The following is a 19,470-nucleotide window of genomic DNA, read 5'->3' as shown; positions in this document are numbered from 1 at the left end:
ACCAGTTTCTAGTCTAAACAGCTTGTATTAGCCAAAACTACCTTTCTGGAAACGTTTGAAGGTTTAAAATATAAACGTTTGAATTTTGAAAATATAAAACCTCGTTTGTGAGAAAAGTTCGATCTTTAAATCGTAATTCCTAATCTTAGATCGGTTTTCTTTTAAACGTGAAGTTGTGAGTATTTACAAGTTTTATTCAGAAATCGTCATTTTACGTTGTTTTTCCATTAGATCTAAATTTTGCAGTATTTAGAGCTTTAGGTAGGTACCACTGTGTTTTAGAAAAACTGGAAGGCATAAAAGGAAAATCGACAGATCTCGTGTCAGTACGCTTACATAAGTAGTTTTCAGTCTAAAAAGTTTGTCATAGATAAAACGGCGTTTCTGAGAATATTTGGAGGTTTAAATCGTTAATCGTCGTTTTAGGTCGCTGTTCGTTTAAATGTCGTTTCGAGTATTTACAGCTTTAATTAGGTAAAATTGTGCTTAGAGGCAACTGGGAGGCAAGGTGAAATAATCCATATTTCTTGTGCCATTCCGCTCCTATTAGGAGTTTCTAGTCTAAACAGCTTGTCGGAGCAAAAACGGCGTTTCAGAAAACATTTGGAGGTTTAATCGTAAATGATTCTTTCACGTCGGTTTTTGTTCAAATATGAAGTTTTCATTTTTTACATCTTGAGGTAGTTAATACTGTTTTAGAGGCAACTGGGAGGCATGGAATGAAAATCGGTATTTCTACTGCAATTACGCTCAAATAACAAGTTTCCAGTCTAAACAGCTGTCAGTAGTTAAAGGTGCGTTTCTGAGAACATGTAGAGGTTTACATTGCACATCGTCATTTTATATTAGGTGTGGTTTCGCTCAAATGTAAAGTTTCGTGTTGTTGCCGCCTTACGGAGCTAAAACTGTGTTTTAGAGGCAACTGAAGCGCATTAAGTGAAAATCGACATATCTCGTGCCTTTGAGACCAAATTAGCAGTTTTCAGTCTTAACAGATTGTAATAGGTGAATCTGCCTTTGTGGGATCATTTAAAGGTTTAAAACTTAAAATTTTGAAAGAATAAATCTTCGTTTCTGAGAACAGTTAGAGCTTTAAATCGTTAATCCTTATTGTCAATCGGTTTTCTTTCAAATGTAAGGTTCTGAGTATTTCCAGATTAAGGAAGCTACCACTGTGTTTTAGAGGCAACTGGAAGGCATGGACTGAAAATAAAAATATCTTCTTCCATTACGCTGAAATTAGCAGTTTCCAGTCGAAAGAGTTTCTAGTAGCTAAAACTGCGTGTTTTACAACATTTCGAGGTTTAAATCATAACTCGTTATTTTAGGTCGGTTCTTGGTCAAATGTGCAATTTCGTGTATTTTCAGCTTAAGGAAGGCAAAATTGTCTTTTAGAGCCAACTCGGAGACATCGAGTGAAATTCGATATATCTCGTGCCATTACGCTCAAATTAGCAGTTTCCAGTCTAAACAGCTTGTGGTAACTAAAACTGCGTTTCTAAGAATATTTGGAGGTTTAAATAAGAAATCGTCATTTGAGGTCGGTTTTCGCTCAAATATGCAGGTACAAGTATTACAGCCTTAAGCAAATAAAACTGCGCTTTAGAGGTAAATGAAAGTTATTGGGAAAAAATCGACATTTCTCGTGCAATTACACTTAAATAAGCATTTTCTAGTCTAAGCAGCTTCTAGAAGCTAAAACTGTGTTTCTGTGAACTTTGGAGATTTAAATCATAAATCGTTATTTTAGGTCGGTTTTTGCTTAAATGTGAGGTTTCAACGGTTATTTAGAAGCGATTTGGAAGGCATGGATGTAAAATAGATATTTCTCATGGCATTACGCTCAAATTGGACGTGTTTAAACATAACACCTTGTAGTAGCTAAAACTGCTTTTCTGAGAACATTTGCTGGTTTAAATTGCAAATCGTCCTTTAAGGTTGGTTTTCTCTCAAATGTGGATTTTCAAGTATTTAACGCTCCAAGTAGCTAAAACTGTGTTTTAGAGAAAACTGGGGGACCTGGAGTGAAAATCGACATCTCTCTTGCAATAGTTAAAACTGTCTTAGTAAGAATATATAGAGGTTCAAATTACAAATCGTCATTTTAGGTCGGTGTTTGCCCAACTTTAAAATTTCGTGTACTTTTAGCCTCAGGCAGGTATGACTGTGTTTTGGGAAAACTGGGCGTCATGAAGTGGAAATCCACATTTTTCGTGCCATTACGATCAAATAAGAACTTTCTAGTTTAAACAGCTTATAGTAGCTAAACCTCTGTATCTGAGAACATTTGGACGTTTAAACCGTAAATTGGTTTTTTAGATCGGCTTCCGCCTAAATTTACAGGTTTAAATGGTCGTCATTGTAGGTCGCTTTTTCCTCAAAAGTTTTAATTATTTAGCACTCCAAGTAAATAAAACTGTGTTTATAAGTCAACTGAAAGGCATGGAGTAACAATCGAAATTTCTCCTGCCATTACGCTGAGAGAAGCAGTTCCTAGTCTTTACACCCTGTAATAGCTAAAATTACGTTTCCCTTAACATTTGGAAGTTAAAATATTAAATCCTTTTTTACCTTAGTTTTCATTCAAATACGAAGCTTCGAGTACTTAGAGCCCCAGGAAGGTATCACTGTGTTTTAGAAAAACCGGGAGTCATGGAGGGAAAATCGGCATGTTAATGTTCAGATAAGAAGTTTGTACTTTAAAGAGCGTATAGGAGCTAAAACTGTGCTTTCAAAAACGTTCCGAGGTCTAAGTCGTAAATCGCCATTTTAGGTTGACTTTTAATTAAATATGAAGTTTAGAGCATTTACAGCTTTAGTAGCTCAAACTGCGTTTTAGAGGCAGTTCACAGACATGGAGTCAAAATCGACATTTCTCGTGCTTTTACGCTTTAAGGTTTGACTCGTACATCGTTATTTAGTCTTTGTTTTCCTTCCAATGTGATCTTTCGAGTATTCAGAACTTCAATTACGTGTCACTGTGTTTTACAAAAACTGCGAGGCATGCAGTGAAAATTGATATTTTCTTGTGCCATTACACTCAAATAATAATGTAGCAGCTATAACTGCGTTTCCAACAACATTTGGAGGTTTCAATCGTAAATCGTTAAAATTAACTGTTTTTTTTGTAAACAGCTTCTAGTAACTAAAACTGCGTTTCTAAGAACATTTAGAACTTTAAATCGTAAATCGTCATGTTACGTTGGTTTGTGCTGAAATGTGAAGTTTCTTCTATTTTCAGCTGAAGGTAGCTAACACTGTGTCTTAGAGGCTGCTAAGAAGGATAGCGTGAAAAATGACGTTTTTCGTGCCATTACAATCAAATAAGAAGTTTCCAGTAGAAAAAGCTTGTAGTACCTAAAACTTCATTTCCGACAGCATTTGGAGGCCTAAATCGTAGATCGTTAAAATTAGCAGTTTCCAGTCTAAACAGCTTGTAATAGCTAGAACTGCCTTGTCAAAACATTTGGAGCTTTAAATCGGAAATCGTCATTTTACGTCAGTCTTCGCTTAAATTGCAAGTTTTTAGTACTTGCAACTTTCGGAATTTGACAATGTGTTGTTGAGGTAACTGGAAGGCATGGAGTGAAAATCGGCATATCTAATGCATACTTACACTCAGATAGCAAATTTCCAGTGGAAACAACTTGTAGTAGTTAACACTTTTTTTCTGAGAACATTTCGAGGTTTATATCGTAAATCGTCAGTTTAGGTCAGGTCTCGCTTAAAATGCAAATGTTATAGTATTTACATCTTGTCATATTTTAAACTGTGTTTCCGAGTTATGAAATAGGCAAGAATTAAAAATCGATATTTTTTCTGCCATAACTATTTTCTGTGGAAACACCTTGTAGTAGCTAAAACTAAATTTCTCAAAACAACCGGAGGTTTAAATCGGAAATCACCATTTTAAGTCTCTTTTCGCTTAAATGTATACCAACTTTCTCCGTAAAAAAGTAAGCTGGACTGCAGAAAAGAATTTTTAAGCTGTGAGATCGTTATTAACTTATGGAAACACTTCAGTTTTGCCAAAATCGTTATTATAATTTAGCCTAAATTTACCCGCGAAAATTCTATTCTAACTTCGCTCTACATGGAAAAACAGAGTGGATGCTCAGTTCGCTGGTCTCTTTTGCTGTTTAGTAGAATAAACTACAAGTTAATAGTGAGTGAAGCGTTTCCCTGAATTTAGTTTTGGGACTTCGGCAAACCCTTTGTTTACATTAATTTTAACTTTTTCGGAGGGCGAGACGCGTTACAGATTCAAATGACAGATGAGAGGACTTCCAGATGTCGATCTCACCTAAAGGTTTTCTCTTGCTTTTGAAAATATTCGCTGCTCTTTTTAATGAAAAAAATAGCCTCCCATTACCGGTGGCGCGGCAGTTTTTTTTTTCAATTATTTGCGTGCAGACGAAATAGTTGAGGAAAGACGTCAGAGGTGGTGTCTATTTACCGCAACGCAATGTAAACTATCAGGAAATACAGCTCCCTGCTCTCCGGTCCACCAAAGGATGAAAATGAACAGACGACTGGGAGAAACATCTCAATACGTGTAATCGTTGCTAGGGCAGTATTGCCAGCGGAAATCTTTCCTAGGTTTAATGCTGCCGTTTGTATCATCGCAGGTTAGAACAGCGTCTTATTTTCCGTTCTGGGACGAAATTACGTGCAAAATTCTATTGTTAATTTCTTAATTTTACTACTGTTTTTGTCAGAGTTCGTAAGGAACGAGATCCCAATATGTTTGTGATGCGGGAGAACGTAAATTAAATTACATTTTGCACGCAACTAAGTTCCTCTGAAGATTAATTGAGATAGTTTTTATGTGGTTCATAAAAAAGAAAAATCTTACGGAAACTCAGACCCGAAAAAGTGAGACTCTCTGCGTGTCTCAAAATTTCAGACCTCAGAAATGTGTTCGTGTTTACCGCGAATTATCGTTGAAACAATGTTACAGGCAGAATTTGGAGAGAGAAGAAAAAAATTAACCTCCGATGGTACATTCCTCTCCCGGATCACGAAAGTAATATCCAGGATTCGTATGGCTCTTTGGTTGCATTATAAGTATTATGAGATATTGAACTCTGTATCTCTTTTCTGACTGGCCGAAATCGTACAATGAATTTTCGAAATCAGCGCCTGTGACGTCATCTCTGCAGTTATACAATAACACGTCAAGAACACTAACTGTCACGGGTGATCATGTGAAGTTCGCGTGCTTTGTGTTTCTTCCCGTCGGTGAAAACGTAAAAACATGCCTTCCATTTTTATTTGTTCTATATATAATACAACAATTATTAGATTCGATTTTTATGTTATCCAGAATATTTAAGAACTCGGTTATCGGTAATATCAGCAACTCGGTAACTCGTTATCTAGGTAAAATCAGCCTCAGCCTGATAACCCCTAATTCGACCTTGATTATTCTGGATTTAACAAAAAGCTCATCCAATATTTGTTTATAAACCAATTATATATATCTACACACTACGGATCCTTATTCTTCGATTAATTCTGCTAAATTCAGTAGATTTTCTGGGTGTAAGTTTTCGCGACATTTTAAGAGAGCTTTGAATCAGTTCACGAGGTTATATCAAAGGAATGGAAAAAGAAACCAAGATGGTGTACCAACCTGCGATAATACCAACGACCACAATAAACGTAATAAAAGACATCGGCTAGGAATCTTGACCTCTCAACGACTACACGTATTGAGAAGTTTATTCAGTTTTTTTCACATTCCAGTTGTTATCCTTTCGTAGGACGGATACCGTCCTCCCAAATCTGTGTTGCTGTGTTTGATCCCTTACATTGGGCTGCGGCAAATGGACACCACCTCTGACATCTTTCCTTGACTATTTCTTTTGCACGCTATTAATCAAAGAAAAACTGCCCCGCCACTAGGCATGCTAGGCGATTTTTCTGATCCGAAAGAACTGCTAATATTTTAAAACCAACGATGTCACAGGTTGAATATTCTTTTCTGTAATCCAGAGCTAAGTATTTTTTACAAATATTTCAGTAAATCATGGATAAGGATCGTAGAATGTCGGTATAAGGTGACATTCTTTGCTAAAAAGTTAGCGGGAAATATTTCTGCCTAATGATTTTTTTTGGCCTTTGCTAGACCAATTACTCCGATTTGCTTGTAAATACCAATTTTAGCTTAACTGAATATAGATAACGGTGCAAAAGACTATCACAAAAATGTCTCTGTGGAAATAAACTGCCGCACTTTAAAAAACGACTTGCTGAAAATGGCTAAAATTTGGGTAACGCTCATTAACGATTTGATGGCGATATTTGGCACCTCGTGAAAACCGTAGAGTTAATGCTAAAAAACCTCTAATATTTCTCAACCAATTATTCAGGGGACAAATATTATCTCACGAAAATAAGAGTTTTTGGAATTTGTAGGAAGTATCTTTTAGGCTCACCTAAACTTGCCCGAAATTTCAATCATTTTAGACCGCTTAACAGGCCAAAATCATGAAGTAGTGATATCTCAAAAAAAAAACACGTCTACCTTGGCAAATGTCATGGTTGTTAATCTTTTGAGAAAGTTATTATACTGTGAAAAGATGAATGTAAACGGCCGACCTCGATCTTTTGGTACTACCCGGTTTCTCTGACAATGACTCTTAAGTAGAAAATTGCGCCGTAGAAAGCAATAATCGATACTTGTCCTGCAATTACGCTCAAATGTGCAGCTTACGGTCTAAAGACATTGCAGTAGCTAAAACAGTGTTCTCAGAAAATTTGGAGTTTTAAAGCAAAAATCATTGTTTTAACTTCAAATGTGAACTTTCATTTATTTACACCTTCAATTAGCTAGAAAGAGCCAACTGGGAACCATCAAGCGAAACTCGACATTTCTCGTGTAATCTCACTTAAATGTGTAGTTTTCAATCGTAAGAGCTTTTAGTAGCTAAAAATGTCCTTCTGAAGGAATCTGGATGCATTAACTACGTCCGGAGATATTTACGTCCATTTTCCCTCAAATCTGCAGTTTCAAGGATTTCAATCTTCAAGTAGAAAGAAATCTGTTTTAGAAGCAATTCGTAAACAGAAAACAAAACTCGACATTTCTTTTAAGATTTCGCTTAAATTTTCAGTTTCCAGTGTAAAGACGTTGTAGTAGCTAAAACTAAATTTGGATGTTTAAAGCAAAAATCGTCATTTTACGTCCGTTTTCGCACAAATGAAAACTTTCAAGCATTTACAGTTTCAAGTGGAAAGAAATAGTTTTTAAAGGCAATTTGAACGAGTGACGCGAAAATGGAAATTTTACGTAGGTATTTCCTCAACAATGAGCAGTTTCAAGTATTTTAAACTTAAAGCAGGAAACACTGTTTTAAAGGCGATTAATAAGGAAAAAGCGCAAATCGTTATTTTTAGGTCCCGTTTCCCACAAATCTGCAGTTTCAAGTACTTACAGCCTCAAGTAGCGAAAAATTTGTTTAGGAGGCAATTAGTAGGCAAAAAGCGATAATCGACATTTCCCGTGCGATTTTGCTCAAAATGCACAGCTTCCAATATCTACGATTTTAAGTACGTAAAACTGTGTTTTAGAGGTAACTGGCAGGCATGGATCAAAAATAGACATTTCTCGCTCCATGACGCTCAAATTAGCAATTTCCAGTCTAAACGTCCTGCAGTAGCTAGAACTGCGTTTCTCACAACATTTGAAGGTTTAAATCGTAAATCGTTACTTTACGTTGCTTTGCGCTCAAATGTAAAGTTTTAGGTACTTAGAGCTTCACTTCATATGTGCACTTTCTATTCTACATAGCTTGCACTGGCTAAAACTGTGTTTCTAAGATCATTTAGAAGTTTATTAAGTCGTAAATCGTCACTTTACGTGGCTTTTACTTAAGACGTAAAGTTACCAGTATTTAAAGCTTCAAGTAGCTCAAAACTGTGCTTTAGAAAGAACTGGGAGGCATGAAAAGCAAATCGACATTTCTCGTGTCACAACCCTCACATTAGAAGTTTACAGTCTAAAAAGCTTCCAGTAGCAAAAACTACTTTTCTGAGAATATTTGGAGGTTTAAATCCTAAATCGTCATTTTACGTGGCTTTTCATTAACACGTAATGTTACCAGTATTTAAAGCGTCAAGTACCATAAACTATTTTCTAGAAACGACTGAGAGGCATGAAGTGAAAATCGACATTTCTAGTGCCATATTCCTCAAATTACCAGTTTCCAGTCTAGCTCGCGGTAGGTAAAACTGCTTTTCTGCGAATAATTGGAGGTTTAAATCTAAATCGTCACTTTACATCGATTTTCGCTCAAATGCAAAGTTTCGTGTATTTTTAGTTTCAGGTAGCTAAAACACTGTGTTTTAGCGGCAATTGGGAGGCATGGAGTAAAGATCGACATTTCTTGTTCCATCTCCCTCATGCGTACACTTTCCAGTCTAAACAACTTATTCTAACTAAACAGCGTTCCAACAACATTTGGACAATTACATCGTAAATCAACATTTTAGGTCAGTTTTTGCTGAAATATGAAGTTTCGGCTATTTACAGCTTTAAGTAGCTTGAACTATTTTTTCAAGGCAGTGAACATTGACTTTTCTCGTCCTACTACGCTGAAATGTGCCGCTTATAGTCTGAAATGCTTCTAGTTGCCAAAACTGCGGTTTTTAGAACATTTGGAGATTCAAATCGGTAGTCGTCATTTTACCTCGGTTTTCGTTTAAGTGTCGTTGACTATTAAGAGCTTTAGGTAGCTATCACTGTCTTTTAGAAAAACTGAAAGTTGTAGAGTGAAAATGGACATTTTTCGTGCTATTACGTTCAAATAAGAGGTTTCCACTTTAAACAGCTTCTAATAGCGAAATTTGCTTTTCACTGTAAAGAGCGTGTAGTAGCTAAAACTGCGTTTCCGACAAAGTTTGGAGATTTAAATCGTAAATCGTCATTTTACGTCGGTTTTTGCTTAAATGTCGAGTTTCAAGTATTTACAGGTATGGAGTTAAAATCGAAATTTGTCGTGCCATTACAGTCAATTAAGTAGTTTCTAGTCTAAACAGCTTCTGGTAGCTAAAACTGAATTTCTGAGAAAAATTAGAGATATAAATCGTAACTCGTCATTTTACCTTGTTTTCGTTCAAATGTCAAGTTTCGAGTCTTTGGAGCTTTAGGTAGGTAGCACTGCGTCATAAGAAAATGGGAGGCATTCGGTGACAATTGACACTTTTTTGTGTCATTGCACTGAAATTAAAAGTCTCCAGTCTAAACAGCTTGTAGTAGCTAAAACTGCGTTTCCCACAATATTTTGAGGTTTCAATCGTAAATCGTGTTATTCCTGGACGACCTACGTCGCCGTTAAGACACGACATCTTCGGTCTTTTGAAATAAACATAAACGTAGCCTAGAATAGCTTGGCAAAAATACATGTAGCAGTCTCTTAAAGTTTACAAAAACACAACCAAGAACCCTTGAAAGATAGTTCTTTACGATTTGGGTTTTATTCTTTTGGGACCTTTGACAATCAAAAGATGACCAACGGCCGTCTTTCGGTTAAATATTATGACGCCATTATTAACTACTTAATAAACTCGACCGTTCGGTCGTTACGGGAAAATTTCAAACCTCGGCCTACCGGATTGACCTCGCTATCGCGCGGTCAATACGGCAAGACCTCAGTTTGAGATTTGCATGTAACGACCGAATGGTCGAGGTTATTAAGTTGTTTATTATATGGCTCATCAATAAAGAGAAAAATCATTGGAGCGGAAGTCGTCAATTTACATCCGGCGATGCCCGCGGTTACCGATTCATTCATCGTCTCAAACCTAGGGAAAAACTACACAGTCAGTGAATTTCACCACTGTATTACGTATTCCGTTAAAAACACTCATTTCTTTACGGAAAAGTCGCTGTCACAATCTCAAAACGTATTTTACTATCCTGGTACCACAAATTGATGGGGGAGTTTTTCTGGCTTTTGGGGTGAAACGTCAACGCCCAAACCAACCGTCTTTCCGTGAAAGAAAATACAAATGCTTCAGAATACACTGCTCAAAATAAGCTTAACTCAATCTTCGCATTCGCTTTCGACAACATATCTTCGCCTTCTTCATTGTGGGATTTATGGATGAACATTACAAGCCTTGTGAACGTCTGCAGTTATGAGAAACACTGCTACCGGCAGAAACCGCACGATTGTTTACATCTGATGATCCTGGAAGCTGATTTACACTTGCTTGTGTCAAAGCGAGGGAATCTATTTGATGAGAACTTTGACGGAGTTCAATACTTCGGTAATTGCTGTGACTAAGATGATAACTTATAAGTGTCTTTCTGGTGTTCTGCTCAGGATGCATCGCAGATCTGCCGATGGTGTTTTTCACTTACCAATTTTTGCTTTACTTAAGAATAGGGAAACTTTGATTGTTTTTCACTAGTGCCGGCCAAGGTTACCGACTGTTAAGTCATAAATAGAAATTTTATTAAGAAACACCTCTAAACTTTTAGCTACTTACATTTTCCTACTGATTTTAATGGGCTTTCATCGCTTCAATGCGCTTGAATTTTCAGAACCTGGCTCTTCCTAATTTGCATAATCCGTAATCGGCCCGTGGGTATTACGGCTGCATAATGACCGCTCAGATCTCGCTCTTAGCTAATCAGAACGCGCGTTATATCGGCCACAAGCGAACGCTATATAATAAAAGCTGCATAATAACAACATTTAACACGTTGTACATAAATAACTGTTTTGGGCAGTTATAACTTCACTGGCCGTTGAAATGACAAGAGACATATTAAAATGTCTACAACTACACTTGATTTTAATATACTGAGACAGGGGAAACAAGTTTCGACTTTTTTACCCTGTGAATCGCGCCATAGTTCTGCGTAATTCTGTACACAACAGGTTCAACAATTGAATTGCAAACAACAGATTAAATTTCCCACACAGCCGTTAGTTTACATTTGCTTCGCATCTCGTTAACATAAATTCGAGTATTTGCATCCCTTCTCCGTCTTTTCCACTCACCAATTCCAAATATACTGAAAATCGTCAAAACAAATTTCAGGAGATGCCATAAGCAGTAGCGAGCTCAGGTGACTGAAATGTGATATGTAGATCTCTGCTGCCACGCGACGCCCTCTTAAAAATTGTATACGCACCGCCTTTTATAATCAGCGGATCAGTTGAAACGCACAGTGCTCAGTTACTTGACAGTGCATGTACACTCCTGGACTAATTGTGTGAGTTGAGTGAGGTATGGCTTTTTCCTCTTCTGAGGTGAAATGTCAGAAATATCCAGCCCAAGGTCGATGCACATGTCTCTTAGCCTCTCCACTTTTAAAGTTGTGAGTGTACGTTTTTCAACAAGTTCGCAGATGTTAAGATCAAAAGATACAATTAGATGCTGAATAGACACATCTCTCATCACATTTGCACACACAGAAGATAGATGACTATCTGCTTCGGCATAATTTCGTCCAAGTCGGCACCCTCCATGGCCACTTCTGAGACTCCACTAGCTTTCGCTTCGTTACCGGCGCCTGTACCTTCTAATCGCTTCTTTGCTGAAACATGACTAAAGAAGCCACTAATCTGCTGCGACGTGAGGATTTCATCAGGTTGAAATCGGCGTTCTCCCGCTTGGTCTCTTGCTCAGCTCATTGCTTTTGCAACTTCATGTGGATCGCTTGTCCGCCCACTTTGCTTTCCTTTTTTAAATTGGTCAGTTAAGATTTCGGTCTGTTTCTTTGTAAAACTCACCTTTTTCTTAATTGTCTTCACGGCCTGACCCATTGGAAGAGGCGGCAAGGCTTGGATAGTAACTCGAACGCTTGGAATTAGACTGCATCCCTCCCTCAGCTAAGAAGAATATTCTCTTTTAGCTCTGTAGTGGAGAGTTTTCTGTTCGAGCATCTTTTGGTGTTTCCCAGTATCTAGGTGTCTGGAGGTTTGCAAAGAGGCTGTATGCTTTTCCACATCCTTCCTCTGGACACGGGAAAAGCATGTCATCGGCTTATTTTGAACAATACTGCTTCATACTTGGTTTTTGTTTTCCGTTGAGAAATCTGCTTTGACAGAGCTTCTATTGAGATGTCGATGTTTCACAATCTTGAACGGCGGTGCGCCACTTACTTTTGCGATGAGGGTTCTGGGATTTCCAATTTTTCGGGCTGCTTGATGACTCCTTCGAACTTTCCCCATAGCACTACTTTACCGGCACCCACATTCAATGCTCTCTATACTCGTACGCCAGATTCATCGTTCTCAAAATTGTTGAGTAACATTATGCCATTCCATTGGATATGAAAGGTGCTTGACAGATTAGCAGCAACATAGCTTCCGTTCACTCCTGTGGTTGCTTGGCCAGATTCAAGGGCTGTTTCGAGCTGTAAAGCGTTGATGCATTGCCTTCGTTTACGCACCTTCCAACGTCTCCTTTGATTGTTGCTACTTTGCGATAACGTACCCCCTTTCCACCTTAAGGGTCCGAGAAGTCGTTTCTTACAACAGCCACTCCTATGGTCTCACTGGCCAGCTTAGCTGAGATGTTTCAAGTTTCCCTGTGATAACAGCTAGCGTTATGTTATTCCTAATAAGCCTTTTCCAGGTCTGAAATTTCGTTTCTCAGGGTAGTCAGGCTGTCAAGCGTTTTCGAAACCACAGTCACGCTGTCATGAGCGCAGCTTTTAAATACGTGAACAAGTGCCTGGGATTCAAATTGCCTACAACCCTCTAACCGTCTTATGGGAACATTAATATGCCATGGCAATCCTCGCTTCGCAAACCAATCTGACCGAGTCTCTCGATATTTTTTAGGGGCGTATATTTCATTGCCCAGCGCTGGACTAACAGCACCGATCGGCTGTCGAGTTTGGCTAAAACTGAATGCTTTACCTCAGCCTGGTGGACTAAACGTAGCTAACGGGCTTTCCAGCTGATAATATTGTAAGATTGCAACGCCTCTAAATAGTGTTAATATGCGTTCGGTTAATTAGAGTGTATGTTTTGTTTTGTATACTGCAATGTGTTGGAATGTGCGCTTGTATAGTTACGTAATTTATTCAAATAGCCTTTGGGGAGCGCTTTGTTTTAGTTCTCGCAGTGCCGATCGGAGTGTAGTAGTCAAATGGAAGCATTTAGTACAGGTGTTGCTTTATCTCCGGGGCATCTCTGCCATTTATAGCCCAACATCGCATTACTTTCTCGGGTTTTAGTTTGCACCATTTTCGCTTTGTTTATGTTTGTTCTGTTCGTTTCTTTTTCAGTTTTAAGCACAATGAACCTCAGTTGTTGATCGCCAGTAAATAGAGTGTGGCTTCTAAATTATTATTGCTTGCTGGAGATAATGTCACACCCCGTTGGTTGCTTCATCGTTAAAAATTTGTATGGAGTCTGAAGAAGTCTGACGGCGTACAACTTTATGAAATAAAAAGCCGAATACCACCCTTGAAATGGAAGGAGTTTTAAGCGAAAAACTTCGCAGGTTAAATAACACTCGAAGAGGACATCCCGCGAACGTCAACAGAGTTCACGAGTTCCTTTAAGATGACAGGAACCTACAAGGAGTTAAACAGAAACTGACAGCCGCTTAAGACGCCTATCTAAAATTTAAATATGCTCACCTCAATTACGCGGCGGAAATTGGAAGTGAAGAGTATGAAATTGAATGTGGCGAGTAACTCACCCGTGAAGTTCAGAGATATCTATTGGACAACTAGAGATTGGATTACCAGAGTGGAAGGTGATCTCGTAGCTCAATCTCTTCAGGTCGATTCTGAAGTAAAGCCGGAGGATTCTGTGAGTTCTCCCGCTGCGGGGTAACCCTCTAGAACTTCGAGAACCTCGAGACGCTCAACTAGAGCCGGCTCGCTTACCAGTCGCATCTCCTCCCTCTTTGTCGCCAGAGCCAAGGAAGCACCACGTCTTGCAGAATTAAAAGCTGAAAGATCGACGTTAGAAAAATGCTTCGTTTTGGAAGAGCAAAAATTCCGTTTAAAGAAAGAAGAATCGCGTTTGAATTTGGAAGAAAAAATCGTAAAAACAGTGGGGAAGGAACAAGCGGTAGCGGCGATAGCGGAACAGTCATGGCGTTCTGTAAGCCTGAAGCCCGTTAAGCTAGGGAAAGCGTTTCATGAAGAAAAGGAACTTAAGTCTCCATCTGTCGTTAATCCCACAGTATTTAATCCCGAAACACCTTAATCGACGCAATCTTAAGGTGCTAAACATCTCTGCGGCATTCGGCCGATCTATGCCAAAGGTCCTGTTACGTGTGGCACTGCTTTTCACGGCAACACAAAATTGCAGCAACAGCAGAACGCATTACAAATGCAGCAAACTAGGATCATGGAAATGCTCGCAATTAACCAGAACAAGAGCAAACTTCCGCAGCCTCAGGTACCAAAGTTCCATGGGAATCCACTGGAGTACCGCACCTTTGCCCGAGCCTTTGAGAGTTTGATTGAGTCCAGGACATCGAGCGGTACGGAATGGCTTTACTATCTAGAACAGTACACCGCTGGTGATGTGAAGGAGCTTGTACAATCCTGTAACCATTTGACTCCATGTGAAGGGTGCGCTGAGGCCCGCAGGTTGATTGAAACGAAATTTGGACACGAGTTTCGAATTGCGTCCGCGTACGAATCCAAGGCATTAAATTAGCCTCCTGTTAAGTCAGACGATGGGTCGGCTCTCAGTAGATTCTCAGTTTACCTTACCAGTTGTAAAAATGCCATAAAGGGCAGCCAATATTTGTCCAAGTTCGATCAACCAAACAATATTCAGAAGTTGATACTTAAACTACCGTACAGTGTGACAGAAATATGGCATCCTGTTGATGATATGGCGTCGATGATATTATAGAGCAACAGGGGAGGCCTGAAAAATTCGATGATCTTGTCTCATTTATATACCGCGAGGCCAGGATAGCCACCAATCCAGTTTTTGGTCAAATCAAAGAGAGCTCAAAAATGCTCGAAGCTCGGTCTGGTACGAGAACAGAGGAAAAGTCGTTACCCAAGTCAGAGAGTTAAGTTTCACCACTCAAGTGAATACTGACCATGGCCTTAATATAGAAGTAGAAAGAAGCATTAACATCGACGCTTCTCAACTTACGACTTCTGTTGCGCCTATCAGCAACTCCTGTTGCTTCTGCAACTTTAACTACGATCTCGAGGATTCTAGATCGCTGAGAGGCCGCTCTTACCAGGAGTGTATTCAGTTTATAGCATCAAAAAGTCTTTGTTTTGGATGTTTGTCCGATATCCCCGTTGCAAAGGACTGCCCTCAACGGAAGTCGTGCAACTTTACTAATTGTCCAAAGAAACATCCCACTGTCCTTCACACTCAGCCTCGTGAAAGATCGAATGGCGAAACCAGTATTGGAAGCGCCAACAATTTTAGAGGCAGTGCATCTCAAGTACGCAATGGCATGGTCAGCACTGATGATGCCTTATGTAGCGTTACTGTGTTCGGACGTCCGAGGACAGGTATTGGCTATCGTGCAAGTGAAAGTTAAACGAAAAGGCAGAGACACAGCAATTATTACGTACGCCTTCTTGGACAGCGACAGCAATTCTACATTCTGCAAGGAATCTCTGATGAAGCAACTTGGCATCGACGGTCTTCAACAAAGATTTTCCTCACGACACTAGAGAAGAAAGGCAGTCTTGTTGACAGTTTTCTTGTTCGAGATCTGGTTATCTCCGACCTGGATGAAAACAATATCATAGCGCTACCAGTCCTCTACACCAGAACCGATATACATGTCGCAAAGGACGATATTCCAAGCCAGGAAGATGTTGATCTGTGGCCGCACCTGTGCGGAGTTAAACTGGCTAACGTCAGTGCGGATATCGGCCTGTTGATTGCAAGCGACGTCCCAGAGGCCCTCGACCCAGTCCAGGTCAAAAACAGTAACAGGGTAGTTAACGGCCCGTTGGGGCGCTATCACCACGGCTCACAAACAACAAGCTTCTTTTTTAACACCGATACTGATCTACAGCACATGGTCGAAGACTATTACAACCTTGCCTTCAACGAGTCCATTGCCAACAACAGGATTGAGCTATCCCAAGATGAGCGTTGTTTTATGGCAAGCGTAGAGGAATCCTCGCTGTTGAAGGATGGCCTTTACGAGATCCCCTACTATTTAAAGATCGACGGCATCCAGTTCCAAACAATCGTTTCCAGCTGGAAAAGCGATCATCCTGGTTGAACAAAAGGTTGGAGAAGAATCCAAGATTGCTTGATGATTACAAAGCTTTCCTTGAAGATAGTGCCACAAAGCGATACGCAAGGAAAGTTCCCCCGCAAAGAGGGAATTAAGTTATCAAGGCAAGACATGGTTCATACCGCACCATGGGGTTTATCATCCACCCAAACCTGGAAAAATACATGTAGTCTTGGCCTGTTCTGCGAACTACAAAGCAAAATGTCTTAATCATCTGCTGTTGAAAGGTCCTGATCTGGGTGTCCTCACAAGATTTCCTCAGGATCGTCTGGATGTAATGGCGGGCATCGACGCAATGTTTTACCAGGTTAGAGTTCCTGACCCTGACTGCTCTTTCCTTCGCTTTCTATGGTGGCCGGATGGGAAATTATCATGCCCTACAGAAGAATATTAAATGACCATCCACCTGTTTCGCGCTGTGTCCTCCCCAGCCTGTTCAAATTTTGCCGTCCGCAAAGGATAATGCCAAGGATTTCTCCGCTGATGTCATAAATACAGTCAGACTGAACTTTTACGTGGACGACTGTCAAAAGTCTCTGCCTTCAGTTGAGGATGCTGTTTGTCATGTCGGCGAGTTGCGCAGCCTATTGCAGCGAGGTGGTTTTGGACTAACAAAGTGGATCAGCAACAACCGTGCAGTTTTAGAGAGTATGCCTGAGTCAGAGCGCGCGCAAGAAATCAAGAAGCTGGACCTCTAGAAGGATTAATTGCCGATCAAACGGGCACTTGGCGTTCAGTGGAGAATAGAGACGACAAATTTGGTTTCAATATTAACGTCGAAATCAGACTGTCTACCCGTAGGGGCATTTTGTCCGTCGTTGGGACAGCCTTCGACGCCTTTGGTTTCGCGCCACCCTTTGTACTGAAGGCCAAGAAGATTCTCCAGGACTTATGCCGAATAAAGTTGACTTGGGACGAAGAAATACCTACAGAGTATAACGTGCGTTGGCAGAGATGGCTAACGGACCTCCCTAAGTTCTCACAGTTTACAATCGAACGCTGCCTTGAACCAGCCAACTTTGGTAACATCGTGTCCAGTTAGCTACATCACTTTTCAGACGCCTCTGAAATTGGTTTTGGATTGGTCTCGTATCTCCCCCTGTCTGATGGTTATGGTACAATTGACTGCACAATCCTCCAAGGGAAGTCGCGTCTTGTGCCTCTCAAACAAGTTACAATTCCTCGTCTGGAACTTTCAGCCGCAGTAGTCTCAGTGCAATTGGATGAAGTTCCAAAGAGAGAGCTGGTCTTGCCACTAACCGAGAAATCTCTTTGTGGACGGACAGCACATCAGTGTTGCGCTACGTCAGTAACGAAACCAAGCGGTTCCACACATTCGTGGCTAATCGTATCGCAATCATTCGAGACGGTTCGGATCCATATCAGTGGAGACATGTGAGTGGTGACCTGAATCCAGGTGATGACCTATCTAGGGGGTTATCGGCGGAAGCTCTTCTTAGTTTTGAACGCTGGATAAAGGGGCCGGCGTTTCTGTGGGGGAAAAAACAGGGGTGGCCACAGGGTCCTTCGTCACTGGGCAGTATTCCAGACGCCGATCCAGAGGTGAAGGTGAACGTCACCGTCCTGGCGACGTCAGTGGCTGCGCCCTTTTGTCCTCTAGTAGATTAATTTCGAAGAACGTCTTCCTGGCATCGCCTCAATAAATCAATTGCTTGGTTCCTACGGTACCGTGAGAATTTGCGATTGGCAAATACACGCAAGAAGTTAGCAATATCCTCTTAAACGCTCTTTGGCGGCGCATCAACACGGAAGAACTGAGGGCAACAGAATTAGAGATACTAAAGTGTGTCCACTGGCATTATTTCCCTGAAGAGCTCCAATCACTTAGAAACTCAAGAGTTGATGTGGCGCATGTCAAAAAAACAGCGGTCTTCGGAGTCTTGACCCAGTCCTTGTTGTTGGTCTATTACGTGTTTGTGAGAGACTTCGTTTAGCCCCAGCATCCTTTGATTCTAAGTATCAGATCATCCTACCAGAGAGTGATCACGTGTCCACCCTAATTGTTCACCACTGTCACCTGATACATGGACACTCTGGAACAGAATAAGTGCTCAGTCTTTTGCGCGAAAAATTTTCGATCGTTAAGGCAAGCTCTGCAATTAGGTCAGTCCTATCAAAGTGCGTAAGTTGTCGGCGTCCCCAACGTCCAGTTTGCGAACAGAAAATGGCCGATCTTCCTGTGGATCGTCTTAGGTGTCGACTACTTTGGTCCCTTTCAAGTAAAGCGTGGGCGAAGTCTTGTAAAGAGATACGGAGTTATTTTTACGTGTTTGGTTATTCGTGGAATACACATTGAAGTCTCGCACAGTTTGGACACCGATTCCTTTCTGTTGGCACTGAGAAGTCTGATAGCGAGAAGACGCCAAGTCAAAGAGATCCGTTCACACAGCGGAACCAACTTTTCCAGCGGTGAGAAAGAGCTCCGTGTAGTCGCCCTTTAGGTACTGCTTCGGCAAACGAAGTTGCTGCTTAACTTCCCTCACCCATTGCTGAGTCTTGCCACAGTCAACAAGTCTGTCTACGAGTTTCTCTAAATGATCAAATGCTCCCACTCCTTATGCTGAAAAGTTATCAAGTCTTTGTAGAGAATTGCGAACAGATGAAGAACATACGGCCAAAACTCTCTGTACGGTTCTCTTATTCATAGGCTCAAAGTTGATTTCACAGCAGTATTGCTGATACTACGCTCTGGTATCATTGTTCTGATCACATTGGGTGTTTTTATGATCTCGCCAGTTAACAATTTCAGAAGTTTTTCCAGAAAAGGAACATTTTGAATTACGTGTGGACTCGTCATGAAAGAAACAAAATGTTCTAATTTTACAGGTTCCATCCTCATTCTCTTTTTCTCCTGGTTTGGAAGGGGAGCAGCTCTTCCATGTAACAGCCTGTGGCGTCGGGCAATGTTGTAGCGATAGCTAGTAACCGTTGGAATAATTTGTCTTTTCTTCTTAAGGAATAACTTAGCTGCCATCAAAGAGAGTATTTGTAGTCTGGTGTTCGAATGTTGCGCGTTTAAGTACCTCTCAGCAAATACACTAAGAAGCTCCGTCTCTTTTTCACTTCTGGCTTCGACCACAAACTGACTCTGTCTGCTAACAGCATGACGATCAAAAAGCTCAGTCGACAGCTCTTGCGAATTTGCAGGTGCCAGGACATCAAGCATCGCAGATATAACTTTTTAACCTTTCCGTGGGTATCTGTTTTGAATCTTCTTGCGGAAAAAAAGGC

This window comes from Orbicella faveolata, unplaced genomic scaffold (genome assembly GCF_042242905.1).
Source record: "Orbicella faveolata isolate gen_17 unplaced genomic scaffold, um_ofav_v1 contig_4, whole genome shotgun sequence".
Classification (NCBI taxonomy): Eukaryota; Metazoa; Cnidaria; class Anthozoa; order Scleractinia; family Merulinidae; genus Orbicella; species Orbicella faveolata.
Note: the sequence above shows the minus strand (reverse complement) of the source record.